The following is a 15,552-nucleotide window of genomic DNA, read 5'->3' as shown; positions in this document are numbered from 1 at the left end:
CAGTAGCATATGACCAGAGTGTCAGTAGATGAATTTATTTTTAGATATTGAACGTGAAGATGAAGGCGAGAGTTGGGAAGACTGAAGCTTGTCCTGCTGTTTTTTAAATTAAGGTTTATATCTACCCATTCTAGTATTTGCTATCGAGACTGATGTATGTTATTCCTTGAGTGGTACATTTAGAAACCTTCTCTCCAATCAAGATTTTGTTGGTTCCAGCTGCTTATGAAAGATAGTTGACTTTTCCAGAAATGCCATAGCTTTTGCTTTAATAAGGAAAATGATTGACTCTCTTTATGGAAGATTCTTTATTCTCTTTAGGACAAGTATGAGCATACTGAGTGGTTAGCTTTTGCTCTTTTCCTGTACAATATTGCTGTCTTAAAACATCCCCTCCAACTCTGTGACTCTAAATAGATTGTCTTTTGCTAAGTCATATCCTGTACTAGTCCAGTGCTTTCTTGAAATAAAAGAAGCTTTTATAATCCACATTTTTACTTGGTAGTTCCGTTCTGTTCCCTCTATTTATTGCATCCAGCTATTTAAAGTCAGACTTACCTCAGTATTTGGCATGTTGATACTTGTGACAGCTTGCGGGGTGTGTCTGTGTCAACTTTAAAAACATGGTGCATTTCAGGTGCTCATTTTTAAATGATGGCTTGGAGCATTCTTTTTTTTTAATCGGGGCCTTTGACACCAGCTAGAAAACGGTGTCCAGGAACCTGTGCAGAGTAACCAAGGGCCATCAGTATGAATATCTTTCTTCTGTAGTTTGCTACTTGCAGACGCATTGGTTCTGAACGCCTCTGCACAGAAGAAGAGAGGATGAGATGATGCCTGGAACCTAGAAATTTCCTAGGATAGGTATATAGGGAAGAAAAGTATTAGACTGTTTCAAAACAGGGAAGCTGCCTAAAGAAACTAAAGCAAAACGGTCGGGTCCATCAGAATTTTCTGGCCCAAGGAATCGGACTAAACCCAGGAGTCACAAGTGTGGTGAAATAAGGTTGAGGGAAATGGAGTTCGTAATTTTCTTGGTGTATATAATAGTTGGGGACCTTCCTAAATCACAGGAAGACAAAGGGCTTTTCACGGCACTCAGAACTTTTTTTGCAGGCATTTTGCGGCAGCCCCACCCCTCTATGCTGATTGGTGGAGAGACCTGGGGGCAGGGGAGGAGGGATGAGGGGACAGTTGCCATCTTGATTGTTGGCTGCCCTTTTTGCTTCCCTGCCCCTTGGCACTGATTGGTGGAGGAGGAATGAGGGGGTAGCTGCCATCTTTTCAGCTGCCCTTTGTGCTGCTGCTTTGCCAGCCACTTCCTTTTTTTTCTGGCAGTGAGGACCACTGGCTCCCACTGGAGAGAGCCAGTATTTTATTTTTATTATGTTTTTTCAGTTGGTTGCACAGTTTTTGTGGACAATCCAGATACCAATCATGGTATCTGCAAAACCGCAAAGTAGGCCCCTAGTAAGAGTTCGTAAAAGAGAGAGTGTTTGTGCTTCTGATTTGTGTCAATTATTTTGATAAACTTGTTTTTATTATATTCGATAGAGGTCTTAAAAGCATGTTTGGATTCAGCAGTTGAATCTATTCACAGCAATCTGGTGCCCATCCAGAGAGCAGGGCTGAAAGAGCCTGTAATAATATGCATGGAGATGCTTAGGAAGGAAGAAATGTACTGCTGATTCTAAATATATAAAGTGAGGTGGTATTTTTTTTAGTTGTTTTCAGTTTATAGTTTTAAAAATTTCCTTCAAGTCTAAGGCTTTTATTTTGTTTGACATACTTTGGGCCTTATTCTTAATTTTAGAAGACCCCTTCATTTCATTCTGACAGTATAAAGGGGTATTAGTATAAAAAAGAATCAGGACCTTTCTCTTATTGTGCTTATGCTACTTAATTCCTTGAATTCAGGCCAAAGGACATGCAGATCTCTGCAGGCCAGACTCCATTTGGCTCTGGACTGTGAGCTTAAATGTAAAATGTTTTTAGATGCTCTGTCCAAACACCTTATGAGGGATGCAGACTAGCGGCAAAGAGATCGTACATTGCTGGTAACCACATTGGAGGACTGCTAATGCGTAGAGGAAAACCTGAGTCTGATTAAGCCTGTTCTGTGACCCTGTTGTGCAACTGGAATGGCCCAATGAGGACAAGTTAGGTCTGTTTCACTGTTACATTAACCAATAGAAATGCCACGTTTTGATGCAGTAAGAGGAACTCCTCTCATCCCTTTAATACGGCTTTTGTTTTCTGGTTTCCTTTTTGGCTACATTTGATGTTTGCTCATCTGCCACCTGTGTGGCTGACTTGGGGCATAACACAGAGTGCTGGTGAAGTGCCAAGAGATATCATAAACTTTTCTGCATTTAAAAACTAGTTTGTATGGAGATTATTTGAGTTAATGGTAAATATGCTTTCTTATTGTTTTGTTTGCTTTTAAAAACTGCTGTCCAAAGATCAAGAAAAGTTATTTTTGCCTGTCCTAAATAATTTCTGTCAAAAGTTCCTTACACTTTTATGGTCTACACTTTTATCAAATAAATGCAGCCCCTAATAGCAGAGTATTGATAAATAATTTATGCAGGCTACAGGGAAGTATGTTTTTTTTATATGCTTCTGTAGCTGTAGCATAACAGTGCTTATCAAACTACTTTCTCTTTTTTCTACTGCCAGTAGTAAGGGAACAAAGCTCTTTCTTACGGGTATAGCAAGCCTGGTGAGATTGACTCCAGTGGTGAAGTAGATTTAAAAAAAAAAGACTAAAGCAGCTAATATTTTGGGAAAGTCATCAAACTGTAGCTGGTCTTTTATTTTGTTTTTCAAACAATTTCTTAGTGCAACACTTAGTACTATATCACTGAGGAAACCAGACGGGTAATTCAGTGTGGATAAAAGCTTTAATTTCTAGGTCACTGACTTCAGTGGAACTCACCTGAGTAGTGGCCAAGGGTTGTTATTACTTAATGGTTTTGTATTTGGTCCCATTCCTGGTGTCAGCATCAGAAAGCGTATTGTTTGCTGCTTGGTGCTAAATATCTTGGGGCCTTGACCGCCAACTAGGGCCTCTAGGCACTACCGCAATGTAAATAAATAACACCTTTGGCAGGCTTTATGGGAGAAATTGTTTCTTTGCTCACTGTGCCATACCTACTTTAAGGATAAATAGACCACTTTATTTTCAAGGATTGTCAAAATGGCTTCTTTTATGAACTCTACACTCACTTAAATATAACAGATGTATTTTAATAGAATAAGAGGCGAGGATAAATGCAATGGTGGATATTCCTACAGTACATAGAGGTTATGTTTTTAACTTCTGCATGTTTATGAAGATGAGAGATTTTTTTCTAAGCGGGTGAAATCAAGTTTGAAATCCTATAGTGTGGTGAGTGGGGAAAAGCTAGACAAAAATATATCAGAGCAAGGATGAGGCAAGATACTCTAACATTTCTTTTTGAGACTGAAGAAGTGTGCATCATAAATTCAGGTTTGTGGCCAAGTCCTTTGCCTTCTTGTGTTTCATGAACAGTTTGAATGCAACTCCTGATGTAAGAGAAGTAGCTGTATAGAGAGAAATAAATATTTTGTTAGCTTCTTATTTTCTATTTTTCTTCAAGTCTTGCTTTTTATTAGAAGTCATTTAACAACAAATTATTATTTGAGCTACAGCACTGCAAACAGATCACTGACTGCAACAAATGCATCTCACAAGTTTTTTGTATCCTGCAACTCCTGTCAGCATCAAGATTTTGATAACCAGCTAGAATAGTTAGGAACCTTGACTGCTCATGTTGTATGTTAATTTTGTGGTCAGCAGCAGGTGCTAGAGGACAGGCACTCCTCCACTCTGGAACAGTAGTAAGGAATATTATGGAACGTACAGGTGCTACAGGTCTTTCTGAGTCTTTCTTCAGAAGATTAGGTATCTTATCTGTATTCTGACCCTCTGCTTGGAGTATATGCCATTGGCCCGTGGAGAATCACTGCTGAATAGGACAGGAGTTTGCTCTAAATGGAAACTGCAAATCTAGTTGCCCACAGAAAAATACCTTTCTTCTGACGTGCTTCCCATATCTATTTATGGTAAGCTCTTAAATATTCTTTTGCTGCTAGTCCCTGAACCCTCATTAACTTCAGTAGTGCAGGATCAGAAGTTCCCAGGTTTTAAAATATTCTCCTGTAGGATATATTTTGAATTCTGAACATAGCTTGTAAGAGTTAGAATAGTCACTTACCTATCGTTATTTTGTTAGTCATGTCTTAGCAATTTGGTGGGATTTCAAAACCAATATTACTGTATTTCATTATATTGTCAGTATAAGGCAGATTTGTTTTGTTTATAGACCAGTGCAGATATATTTTGGTAGGAGGAAAAAGTATATTGGTATAATATAGTATTAATATTGTTTATAAAAAATATAGATATATAATATTAAGAGTGTGGTGAACAGAACTAAACTGCCTATTAAATTGTGGTGGGATGTGTTTGTTAATGGCGTACAGAACTACTTTATCTAAAAAATCAGAATTAAGAGACCTCCCCACCCTGAAACTCTGATATTATTTTATTTTCTAGAACAAAATCTTTCTTCAATTCCACTAGATAGTGTCTCACATTTCTACCAACCAATTTAAGTTTACAGATTGCAGTTATGTAGGTATATAAGCAAATGTATATAACCATTTTTTTCTTATCATGCATCTGTCCCTTCTTCTGGAAGCAAAAGGGACAGTGGCCCCAGCTGTAGTCTGGTTCCTCCTTGTTTGGAACCAGTCTCTGTATCCCTCTTCTTTTCTCAACTCTTAAGTTTTTAATGTAGATCTATTTGCAATACTCAGCCCATTTGGGGAATGAGAGGAGAAAGAATTAAGTTTCTTGAGTTCTTCAGCATTGGTGAAGAACTCAAGTTTCCCTGACATTCAGTATTATAGATGCATTACATGATGGGTACGTTAAACACTTTTTTTTTTTTTTTTGTAGAGGAAAAGCTTATCTTAAGGAATTATGCAATTGGCAAGGTCCTTTTCAGCACGCTGAAATTGCTTGAGGGAATGCTTAAAATATGGTTTTTTTCTTGGAAAAGGCTACGAAATGCTTCCTGCAAGCATCTGAAGTTGAAAAGTGAAATGCATCTATTTTCACCTAACGTTTCCTGTCAAGTTGTTAGTCAGGCTCACTCTACACGTTACAGGTGTTGCACAATTAACCAGTTAACATGTGCAACGTAGCTATTACATGATAAAAAGCTCCAACCAGCTATAAAGTTAGACCCTGAAAATTGTGTACTAACTGTATTTTCACATATAGCAGGATCTTCCCTACAGCTGCAGGGATGCACCCTGACAGAGCTCCCAGCTTCAGGGATGCACCTTGTCCAGCATGAAACCCCCAAGCACTAGGGATCATGACTGCCATGATCCCAAGGCTCGGGGGTGATTGAAGTCCCCAGTGTGCAGCTGGAGCTGAGAGTCTTGCAACTAATGGGACTCCCAGCTCTGACTGCCTCTCACACAAGGAAAGCCCCATCAGTTGTGGGGTCTCTTTGTCCCAGCTGTGCATGAGGTGCAGTAGCAGCCAGGAGCCCTGTCAGTTGTGGGGTCTCTTGGCCCCAGCTGCATATGGCCCCCATCAGCAAAGGGGGCTTCTAGCCATGGTTGCCTGTTTCTTGCCAGTGCACAAGGAGCCTAGAATCTGGCTCCCCCTGAACCAGCAATAAGGCACAACTGGATCTAATGTGTGATTTCACAGTGCCTCCTGCCATACAATTATGCCTTTACGTGAACATGTAGAGAGATATCAAGGGTAAGTTGCAAAGCCCATTGTGGATAATCTACCAGTGCAGAAGATCTGGCTTCCCGCAGGATGTGTGCCTCTGCGTAACAGCATTTAGCATTCAGAGCTATCGGACTAGCATGGGTAGCATTCCTTTAGGTCCTCCACAAATGAGTGATATAGCCTTGACAGACGCTGTTTGGCATTTACTACATAAACAATGGAGTATCTCTTTTACCTTCTCTCCTCCTCCTCTGCATGGAAACAAACAACTTCTGGAAATAGCATGGCCCGCATGGTAATGGTGCCTCACTTAATTGGGATTCAGGGACAATGTGTAGACTTCCTAGCTGTCAGTCATACCTGGTTGCTACAAGTGTTTATTTTGCTGATACTTTTGCCAGTGGGGGACACCTGTGAGATATGGGTTTGACCACTGAATACAACAGCTCACTACTTGAACTGCTCCGGGAGAGCACAAATTTGAAGTCAGGCCCATATACCTTCCTCCTACAATGTAATCAAGGCCTCTAATGTGCTTTTTCATCCCCAGGTAATTCTGAAAGTCAGATGGGAGCAGGCTAAACTTGTAGACTTTCTCTGCTTGAAGCGATTCTTGATGATTGACCCGTTCCAGATATCCACACAGCATCTCAGCATACTCCAGTGTGCCCAGAGCTGTTCTTGCAAGATATAGGTCAAGTATGCCACCTGCATCTGAAATCACTGTAATCAGTGGTTTGTATGCTGGCTGGCTTAGTGGCATGGAACAAGACTGATCCTTCTGATCACGCTACAAAGCGGACAAATGTCCTAAAAAAAAAAAAAAAAGCTTACTCTGACAAATTAAATGAAATAGGTAGCCTAGTGTGGCCTAGACACGTGTACATGTCTAGGTACCAAGGTTCTTAACCATTTGTTGAAGGTAGGAATAATCTTCAGCTTTTTGTTTTACTTGGCTCATCATTGATTTAGCCAACAGTAGTATGTCTTCCTCTGATTGTGGTGTTCTTTGTCTTTTTTCCATCCCATGATATAGCAGTTCTGCATTTGCTTAAGGCATATGTACCTGCCAGTCGCAACCTCCTCTGGCATGGGATGTCATCACCATTCTCTTTAGACGTAAAGAAGAAGGAGGGTTGTTCTTTTGAGCCTCTGTAAGCAGTTTTCCATTCAGTATCATGTTACTTAAAGCAGTGGTACTCAAACATGTTAGATTGGAGGCACCCCTTGGAAAATACGTGGTTCCAGCTTTCTCTTGGCTTTTTTGGCTGCAGAAAAATAATAGAACAATTCTTGTTGCAAAAAACTCAGGCCACAACATGTCAGCATGTTTTTGATACTATGGATTCCTATTTGAAATCTCTGGGTGTATCTTATGAATCATGTTTGTATACCTAACAATGGGTGGCACCCTGTGGCACTCTTGAAAGGATCTCAAGGGACCTCAGTGTGTCACAGCACCCTAGTTAAGAATAATTGCATTGGATTACTCCTAGTGATCATTTCCTCAGCCAGTCATTTAAGTTTGAACTCCAGGTGCTTGTGACTGACCCGTCTCTTAAATTAATTTTGTAAGAAGATTGTGTTGGATCTCATGCAATATTCATTTTCAGAATGGGCTCTGAATTCCATTTTAGTCAGTCATAATACTTGCCTGTTTGAGATTTTCTGTTTATTTTTTTCCTCTTGTAAAAGCCGCATTCTCCATGAGAGAGGAACCTACGTACTCTGAAAGCATGCCGTCTCCTTCCCCCATCCCAAACCAATTTGTTGCCATTGATGGCCATTTCAAGTCCCTAGTCTGTGTAATTGCTGATGCTGTTAAAAAGAATATCCTGCCTTGCCACCACCAGTTGTTAGTGGTTCCTGACACATTAAATTGGGCACTTAATAAGGAAGTTTTCATAATTGATAGCTACTCCTCAAAACATCTGCTAATGTAGGCATATTTGACATTTGAGATAATAAGCAATATGGTAGACTTATGTAAATAACCAGATTTTCCATTGTATATAGCAAACTATGCATCTATACAAGGCCTCTCTCTAAACATTACATTTATGCCATGATTTAACATGTTAATTGCAGGATAAATAGGAAGAGTGCCACATGTGCACCTGATTTAAAGTACCATTAACTGGAGAATGAGCCATTAAACTGCTTGATACAGTGTGTAGAACATTTTTATAGCTTGTTTGTATGGCACCTTAAGTCTCAGTCCTGCCAGAGGCTGGGGAAGTGGGGTAGGGAGGGAGGCAAAGGACTTCTCATGCTGTGTACTGTCTGGGCTGACCAGACCAGAGAAGCAGAGGATCCCACTGGAAACTTTAAACCCCATGCCATCAGCTCTGGCCAGCTGGGTTCAGGGACTGCAGTGGGATGTGTAACCAGCTATGGCGTGGTCCCTGCCAGACTGACAGTTTGCTGATTGTCATCTGGGTGCTTAGACTGCACTGGGGTCTTGAAGTGTGACCCTGATGCAGTCTCCACTGAGCTGGCGGTCAGCTGATTGTTGGACATCCAGCTTTCAACTTGCTGGTGCAGGGGGAGGCCAGGATCATGATTCCAGGCTCCTCTTAAACTGGCAAATAAAGTGCAATTGGGATCTGTCTGATCCTTGATCCCAAAATCATGTGTCTTGCCATGCACGTGATTGTTGTAAGGATCATATCCCATTTCACCTTCTAAATGAATGTCTGCCAGGGGCCTAAATGTTACCAAAATGAGTCCAAGTTCAATATTCAGCTTGAACTAAAATAAAATGTGGTACAGTTGTTTTTAAAAAATACACGATGTAGTAACAGCAAAATGTTTAGTAACCTAAACATTTCTGGTTTCCTCTCTAGAGAGTTGCAGCAGTGTGTACATTTAGTTAAGGTAAATGACATTTCTGTCATTCTCTAGGCATTTCATGAAATGACAGGGTTTTTTTGTGGTTTTTTTTTGCTTGAATTGTTTTATACACAGCATTATAGAGGATGTTGGGTAGGTTAGCACCATCTCCCAGGCTATGCTTCTGATGGATCTCACTGCATATTGAACATTTCTTATGTTTTAAAGTATTGTTTTAAGTATTAAATTCATATTTAAATGTAAATAACCCGTATCATTTTGTATCATTGGCTTTCCTTCCTTCTGGATAAAAATTTATCAAAGAAGAAAATCAACAACTGAAAACAAGTGAATCATCTCTGAAAGAGGCAACTGTGAAGATTTTGGCTTGTTTGGCAGAGTTAGTTTGGGATGATATTATTAACTGGAAAATTCTGTTGACATGATCAACTGTGATTCTGACGGTTAATTCTGTGACATTTAAATTGTCATTTATGCTTCATACTTAACCCACTGAAAAGAAGGGCAATTCACAGCTCTCAAAGCTATTGTTTCCGACTGTCTGCAGAGTAGGCAGACATCCCTGCATTGCTTACACTGCTTTAACTTTTTTCCTTTGTAATTATAAGGACTAAAAATCTTTTAAAAGAGAGCCTAGATTCTGTGGCATAATTCGATGACAGTGGAGTTATTCTTTGGAGAATTCCATGGCAATGGGCAAAGCAGTAGCTTTTGTTTTGTAGAGTTTAAATTGACTGTGTAAAAATGCATCTAAATTTGTTTATATTGTTTATAGACCAAATATTAAAATACAATGGTGCATTATAAAAGAAAGATTAATTTAGCATCTTTGGAACCTAGTTTCACACAAGAGCAGGTCCAGCACACACTGGCTTCATTGATATGTTGGGTGTCACAAGCCCAAGAAAATGTTATTACATCATTTAGGTAGGGAGATTTATATATGTTTATGTATATTTCACTGGAAGTGAGATTTATTTTAGGAAGCTGTTGTGCACTAGATTGAGGCCCAGCTATAGATAAGTTTTCTTGATTTGTTTGGGATGATTGCTGGTTTTGTGGATATAAGTATGATCTTCTGTGGGGTTTTTTATATATAGTGTTTTGAAGGGTGCCATCTTAAGTGTGAAGCATAGTATCTAGAAAGTTGATGTTGATGTAGGAGTATTCCAGAGAGAATTTGCTAGAAGGGCGATTAGTTGTTGACCCTATGGTGCAAATCCAGGTGTTAGGTCCAGATGATGAAAATCCTGCACAGTACAGGTTTGACAGTTTTCTAAAAATTCCTCTTCTAGGTGACTCATGAAGAGATTGGTACATTGCAGGGGCCATGTTTGTGCCCACAGCTGTGCCTATGGTTTGGACAAAGTATTGATTGTTGAAAGTAAAATTTATGGGTGAGGATGAAGTGGATGATTTGTGCAATACTTGATGGTTGTAAACCTGAGCGTAGTCCATATTTTTCTAGGTATTTCAGGCAGGCAGTCACATCCTGATGATGAAGAAGATGACTGCACAGGGTGGTGACAACCATGTTTGAAAGTATGGCCTTTTCGGAAGGTGGTTGATGTTTCGGAGCTTATTGAAAGAGCCTGTGGAATCTTGTAGAAAAATGTCCTTTTAGTGACAAGTGGTTCAAGGATAGTGTCTATGAATCTTGATAATTCTTTAGTGAGGGTACTACAGTTAGATATGATAGGTCTTTCAGGGTTACGTACTAGTATAGATTTGAGGAATTTTAACATTTTATTCAGACGTGGAAGTCTGGGATTAGTGTACACATTTTTTTCTGACGCTTATATGGAAAGAATTGGATAACATTTTTCAGTTTAACAGTGAGGAGTGAGGCGCTTCCCAATTTCTCTATAGTAGTTAATGTCAGAGTTGTCCATTAGCCTCACTGATGTAGGCTCTACAGTTGTGAGGGAAGAAGGTCAAAGGTCAAACTGTAATTTAAATGGTTGAGGAAAGGTTATAAAATGGACTATATGCTAACTGATTTATGTCACCAAAATTTCCTGTATGGCAATAATTGCCAGTTTTTTAATCCCATCCAAAAATAGATCTAATATTATGTATCACATCTGAAGAACTTAAAAAATACGTGAACTTAAAGATGCTTCAAAAGCCTCCCAAAATGGGTTCAAACCATGTTATCATTTCTGTCTTGTCTTCACTTTGTTGTCTTGTCTTCCTCTCTATTCTCCATCTTAACTTAGAATCTTTTATATTTATATTAAAGAGCTATGCACATTTCTGGCACCGTGTAAGGAGGACTTGATGGAGGATACGTAGATGCATAATTATGCAGTTACTGGTTCACCTACAAATAATCTCTGCTACTTGAGAAACAAGAGTGAGAAGCCACTTGAAATAGATTGTGTAGATTATTAAAACATGAAAATAAATATTTGGAGTTGCATTTTAAGTTATGTCTCCTATTTAGTGAGGCTTGGGTAGACCAGGGGTGGGCAAAATGTGGCCTGCGGGCTGGATGTGGCCCGCCAGTCCATTCCATCTGGCCTGTGGGGCCCCTAAAAAATTTAGAAAATTAATATTTATCTTTCCCTAGCTGCCTGTCATGCTGCAATGGCTTGCCAAAACTCAGTAAGCCTGAAATAATTGCCTGCCCCTGGGATAGACCCATAGACTCATCTGGATTTAAATTTGCAAGCACCAGGGTCATGGCTAGAGACTCAAATTCAAACCATGCCATGGAATCAAAATCTGTTTGCTTCTAGCCCTGATAAATTTACAAAGAAAAATTTAATAGTATTAATTGGGTATAACTTATTCTGAGATGTCTGACTTTGCATATAGCTTTCGTCATAGGGAGCTAAAGCATCACTCTAGCCTGTAGGAAAGCCATCTTATCCCAAACTGGGGATAAAGTGTTGCTCAGGGTTGGGGTGTGGACAGAAGTGGATCCAGAATATTATAAAGGGGGAGCAGGGTGTGGGAGCAGTGATCAGTGCTGCAGAGGTAACTGCGTCTCCTGCTTTTAGCCTCCTCCCCACTCCTTCACTGAGGTGGGCAGACTATGCCACAGGAGCAGAAGTGGGGCCTTGAAGCCCTCAAAGCAAGTAAAAATCTGTTCCCCTCTCCCTCTCCTCTTCCCCCTCCCCTCCCTTCTCCCTGTTCAGAGGTATATCTGCCCCTCCCTTCTCACTTTTTCCCCCTACCCCCACCTGCTGTTCCCTACCTGCTTCAGCTTCCCTCTCTTCCTGCCTGCTCCCAGGCTGGTGGGGAACACCTAGAGGGACCAGTCGGGGAAGGGGAACCTGCCTACCTGCTGCCACTGTACCATGCTGAGCCCAGCTCTCATGCAGCCCAGCTGGAATGGGATGGGAGTTCCCTTTGTCCCTGGAGCAGTGGCTGGTGGGAAAGGCAGTGATGAGAGGGGTGGGGCCAGGGCCAGGGAGGAGAAGGGATTTTCTGCTAAGCACAAGGGGAAAGGGGTGGGGGGGATTCTTACCTTCTTTGGGAACTTTTAGAAGTCCCTGGCTGGTGTTCCTGGAGCATAGTCAGAAAAGGGGGGTGATGGGGGTGGGGGTGCAGCTACACTCTCTGGATACATCTCTGGATGTGGATACCTTGTTTCTGCAGTGTTTGCTTGCTCTTCATAGAGCTCAACTTTTCTCCTTTACTTTTTGGCTGCAGGGATTAGTTGGGGTGAAAAGATGAAAATATGAATGCTCCTTTTACAAGTAGCCACTCATGGCACCAAATACTTGCTTACAAAACAAAATCTCATTCCCATTTTGATTATGTAAATACTAATAGGATATTCACAGATCATCCTCTTCTTTTTTACTGCTTGATCAGCAATGAAAGAGTTTTACCAACTTTGACTTCTTATATTATCAACTGAATTAACACCCCTTTTGAGATGGAAAGAGAATTCAGCATCTTTCAGAATGCCTGAAAAAAGAGCTCAACCTAAATTATACTAACTATGTTTGGTACAACTTTTGGACGCTTTTATCAAGTCCATACAGCTATTCCAGGGAGAAATCTACTGACCTGGAGGGGGAGAAAGGTGCTGAGTTGTCTTGCCAACATATTAAGACCTGTGTAAAACTAATGAAGCAGGAAATTTTTGATTACTTTGAAAGATTTCTACAATATTATGACAATATAAACATGGACTCTTCACTCTGAAAAAATTAAAATAATTTTATGCTGGTATTTACTTCTACTTTTTAAAAAATTAGTTTGCCACTGTTACTGTTAGTTTGCCAGTGATGCAAGTGGTAACTTGCTCCATCATGGGTTTTTTCGTTTTGTTTTTACAATGGTGACACCTTGCACTAGTTCCCTCAAATCAAGTAAAAGTTTAAGCTAGTATTACTTCTGGTGAATCACTAAGGTAGTATCAGTCACTGTTGTTCCTAGACATAGATGAATATGAAATATAGAGAGAACCTTTTTAGGTAATATTAATGCTTTTCTTATATATGGGTAAAGTAGATAATCTGTTTTAGCTGTTTTTGTAAAGGTATCATGAAAAGAATATAAACTTTATTTCTGTATGTATACTTTTTCTGTCAATAGCTTTGAGAAAGTGTTAGTGTAAAATCCATGACTCTTGCTATTTGTTTAAGTTGCAGTATTTATAGGTATGGACAGCTGTTATACCTTAATGTTTTGGAGGCTATTACGATGTCTGGATATATACTTCTACTATATGTTTTGTTGTTGAAATCAAGTAACAATAGTAGAGGTTGCCTGTTTTACTTGCTGTTTGACAATAGTCCAGGTTAAATCTTGGCAAGAAACCCACTGTAAAAGGAGTAGCCAGATAAAAGATTTCAACTTGGTTGGCAAATTTTCTATCTCCAAGAAACCCATAGCGTTAATTACAAAGGTGTTGTCCAGCTTAATTGCATGCATTTAAATTCCACATGCTGAGACATCCTTTTAGGTTGTGCTAATGGTGAAGCAGAATTTGCCAAATTACATTTGTAGCCTGAAGGATTCTAGAAAATAATTCTGATATTTTGCCAAGCTAGAAGGATTTTTGTTTTCAAAATAGTTTTTTCTTCATGAAAGCTGTTTACATAAGGAGGTTGTATGATGTGCGTTGGCAGTTGCTCCAGGAAGTTAATTATATCAAACAGTACAATTTTAATGGTTTGGCACTTAACGGCTAGGATTTCCTGATGTCACGCCATAATCAGGAATTACTGGGCAGGGCTCAATGCATTTTGGACCTAGAAATTTATTCCTTTAACATTTTCAAGTGAGCCTTCCTGCTTCAACATTTCACTTTCCCAACGTGTGTACTTTGTTCTTCAGCCTTTTGCTCCAGCTCTCCAGTGTTGGTAGTCACATATTTCTCCACCTTCATCTGTGATTACTCTGTACTCATGTATTTACTTTTTTCAGTACCTGAGATGAAGATACCAATTAATACCCTGTAAGACACAAATCATTTATATAAAAACTTGCCACCTAAAACCTATTCAGGCACAGAGGGGCCGCACAGGGAAGTTGTCTGCTGCAGAAAGCTCCATGCTGCCTGGGTCACACTTCCCCTGTGTGCATGGGAGCAGCGTGGGCAGCACACAGGGTTGTGCCCCCCCACTGCTGCCCCTGCCTGCAGGGGAAGTGTGGCCAGGGCAACAGGGAGCTCCGAACAGCAGGCAGTTTTTTGCACCATCTGCTGTGTCCTGCCACACCGGGTTCCACGTGCTGCTCTACAAAAGTGGTAGGGAGTACAGCACACCAGAGAGCATCGCAGGTATCTGCTGCCTCCCCGGAGTCTGGGGCCCAGGCCTGGGCAGGGAGACAGCAGCTGTTTGCAGCCTCCTGGCTGCAGCTAGCCCAGGCTCTGGGCAGCCTGGGCTATCAGCAGGTACCCAGAACCTAGGCCAGCTGCAGCCGGGAGGATGCAAACAGCTGCTGCTTCCATGCCCCAGCCCCAGCTATCTCCTGGCCTGGGCTCTGGGAAGGCAGCAGGCACCGGCACTGTGCCCGCTGGGGCCAGGGCAGGGAGGCAGCAGCTGTTTGTAGCTTCCTGGCTGCAGCCGGCCCAGGCTCTGGGGTAGCTGCTGCCCCAGGCTGCTTGCAGCAGGGCTTGTAGCCTCCCATCCACCTGCTGGGAACAACCCGGGCTCCCGGCTGGCAGCCGCTACCCAGAGCCGGGGCCAGCTGCAGCTGGTAGGCTGCAAACAGTTGCTTCCTTCCCACCCCAGCCCCAACACATGCTGAGGAAAATGGCTTCGCATTGGCACGCATGCCAGGGGTTGCCAACTGCTGGCGAGTACTTCTTTTGTATTTTTCTGGATGATTTCTGAATTTAGTGTTTGTAAATTAGACAAACTGACAGCCAGTTATCCAGTTCTGTAAAGAAAAAAGTTGAGATTTATTAGCCTAACCTATTAATCATTTACTTTCTATTTCAAGTGGATCATTTTGTTTTCAGTTTTTCTGAATCCAAGTGAAAGTCTTGTCAAAGGGTAGCTCTTACATTGATGTTTTGCAACTTTAATAATGTCTTTGTTTTCCACATTCCAGGAGACTATTCAGGCTTTCTGAACTCTGCTGCTCCCCAGCCTAAGAAAATAGGCTTGGAGGAACTATTGTAACTTAGATTGTCAAACATTAGCAGGGCCAGTTTGATTTAATTAGTTAAATTTCTAACCCAGTTTTTGTTTCCCTCAGTATCAGGTACCTAGGTATGAGGGGTATTAACATCTTCTTCCTGGTGTGTCTCTGGGGTTTGGGTTGGAACTAATAATAGAGTGCTCTTTAGGAGCTACCCACTCTCTCTAGGTGTCACTTCTGTGGGCACCAAGAATGTTGAAAAAGAAAAAGCAGGCTTGCAGCTGGAAATGTATTACTGTTATGTTAGGGGTATCCTCTCTTTCTTTTGTGTTCCCCTGAAGAAGAATTTAAAAAACAAATTGGAGAGT

At 40.9% G+C, this 15,552-nt stretch overlaps 1 protein-coding gene and 1 long non-coding RNA gene across 6 annotated transcripts in view; one reads left to right on the top strand and one right to left on the bottom strand.

Moving 5' to 3' along the window:
- Nucleotides 1-15,552, top strand: part of FRYL (FRY like transcription coactivator) — a 246,895-nt gene that overhangs the window by 33,865 nt on the left and 197,478 nt on the right. The gene's annotated exons all lie outside the window — the stretch shown is intronic.
- LOC149870256 (uncharacterized) lies at nucleotides 2,885-7,040 on the bottom strand. The gene is made up of 2 exons (XR_016440431.1): nucleotides 6,849-7,040; nucleotides 2,885-3,567 (listed from the first exon to the last, which is right to left on the bottom strand). It is a non-coding gene; the product is annotated as an uncharacterized LOC149870256 (long non-coding RNA).

The sequence above is a fragment of the Crocodylus siamensis genome, chromosome 2, assembly GCF_052110815.1.
Source record: "Crocodylus siamensis isolate JL-2025a chromosome 2, ASM5211081v1, whole genome shotgun sequence".
NCBI lineage: Eukaryota > Metazoa > Chordata > Crocodylia > Crocodylidae > Crocodylus > Crocodylus siamensis.
Note: the sequence above shows the minus strand (reverse complement) of the source record. Positions and strands in the feature narration are given on the sequence as shown.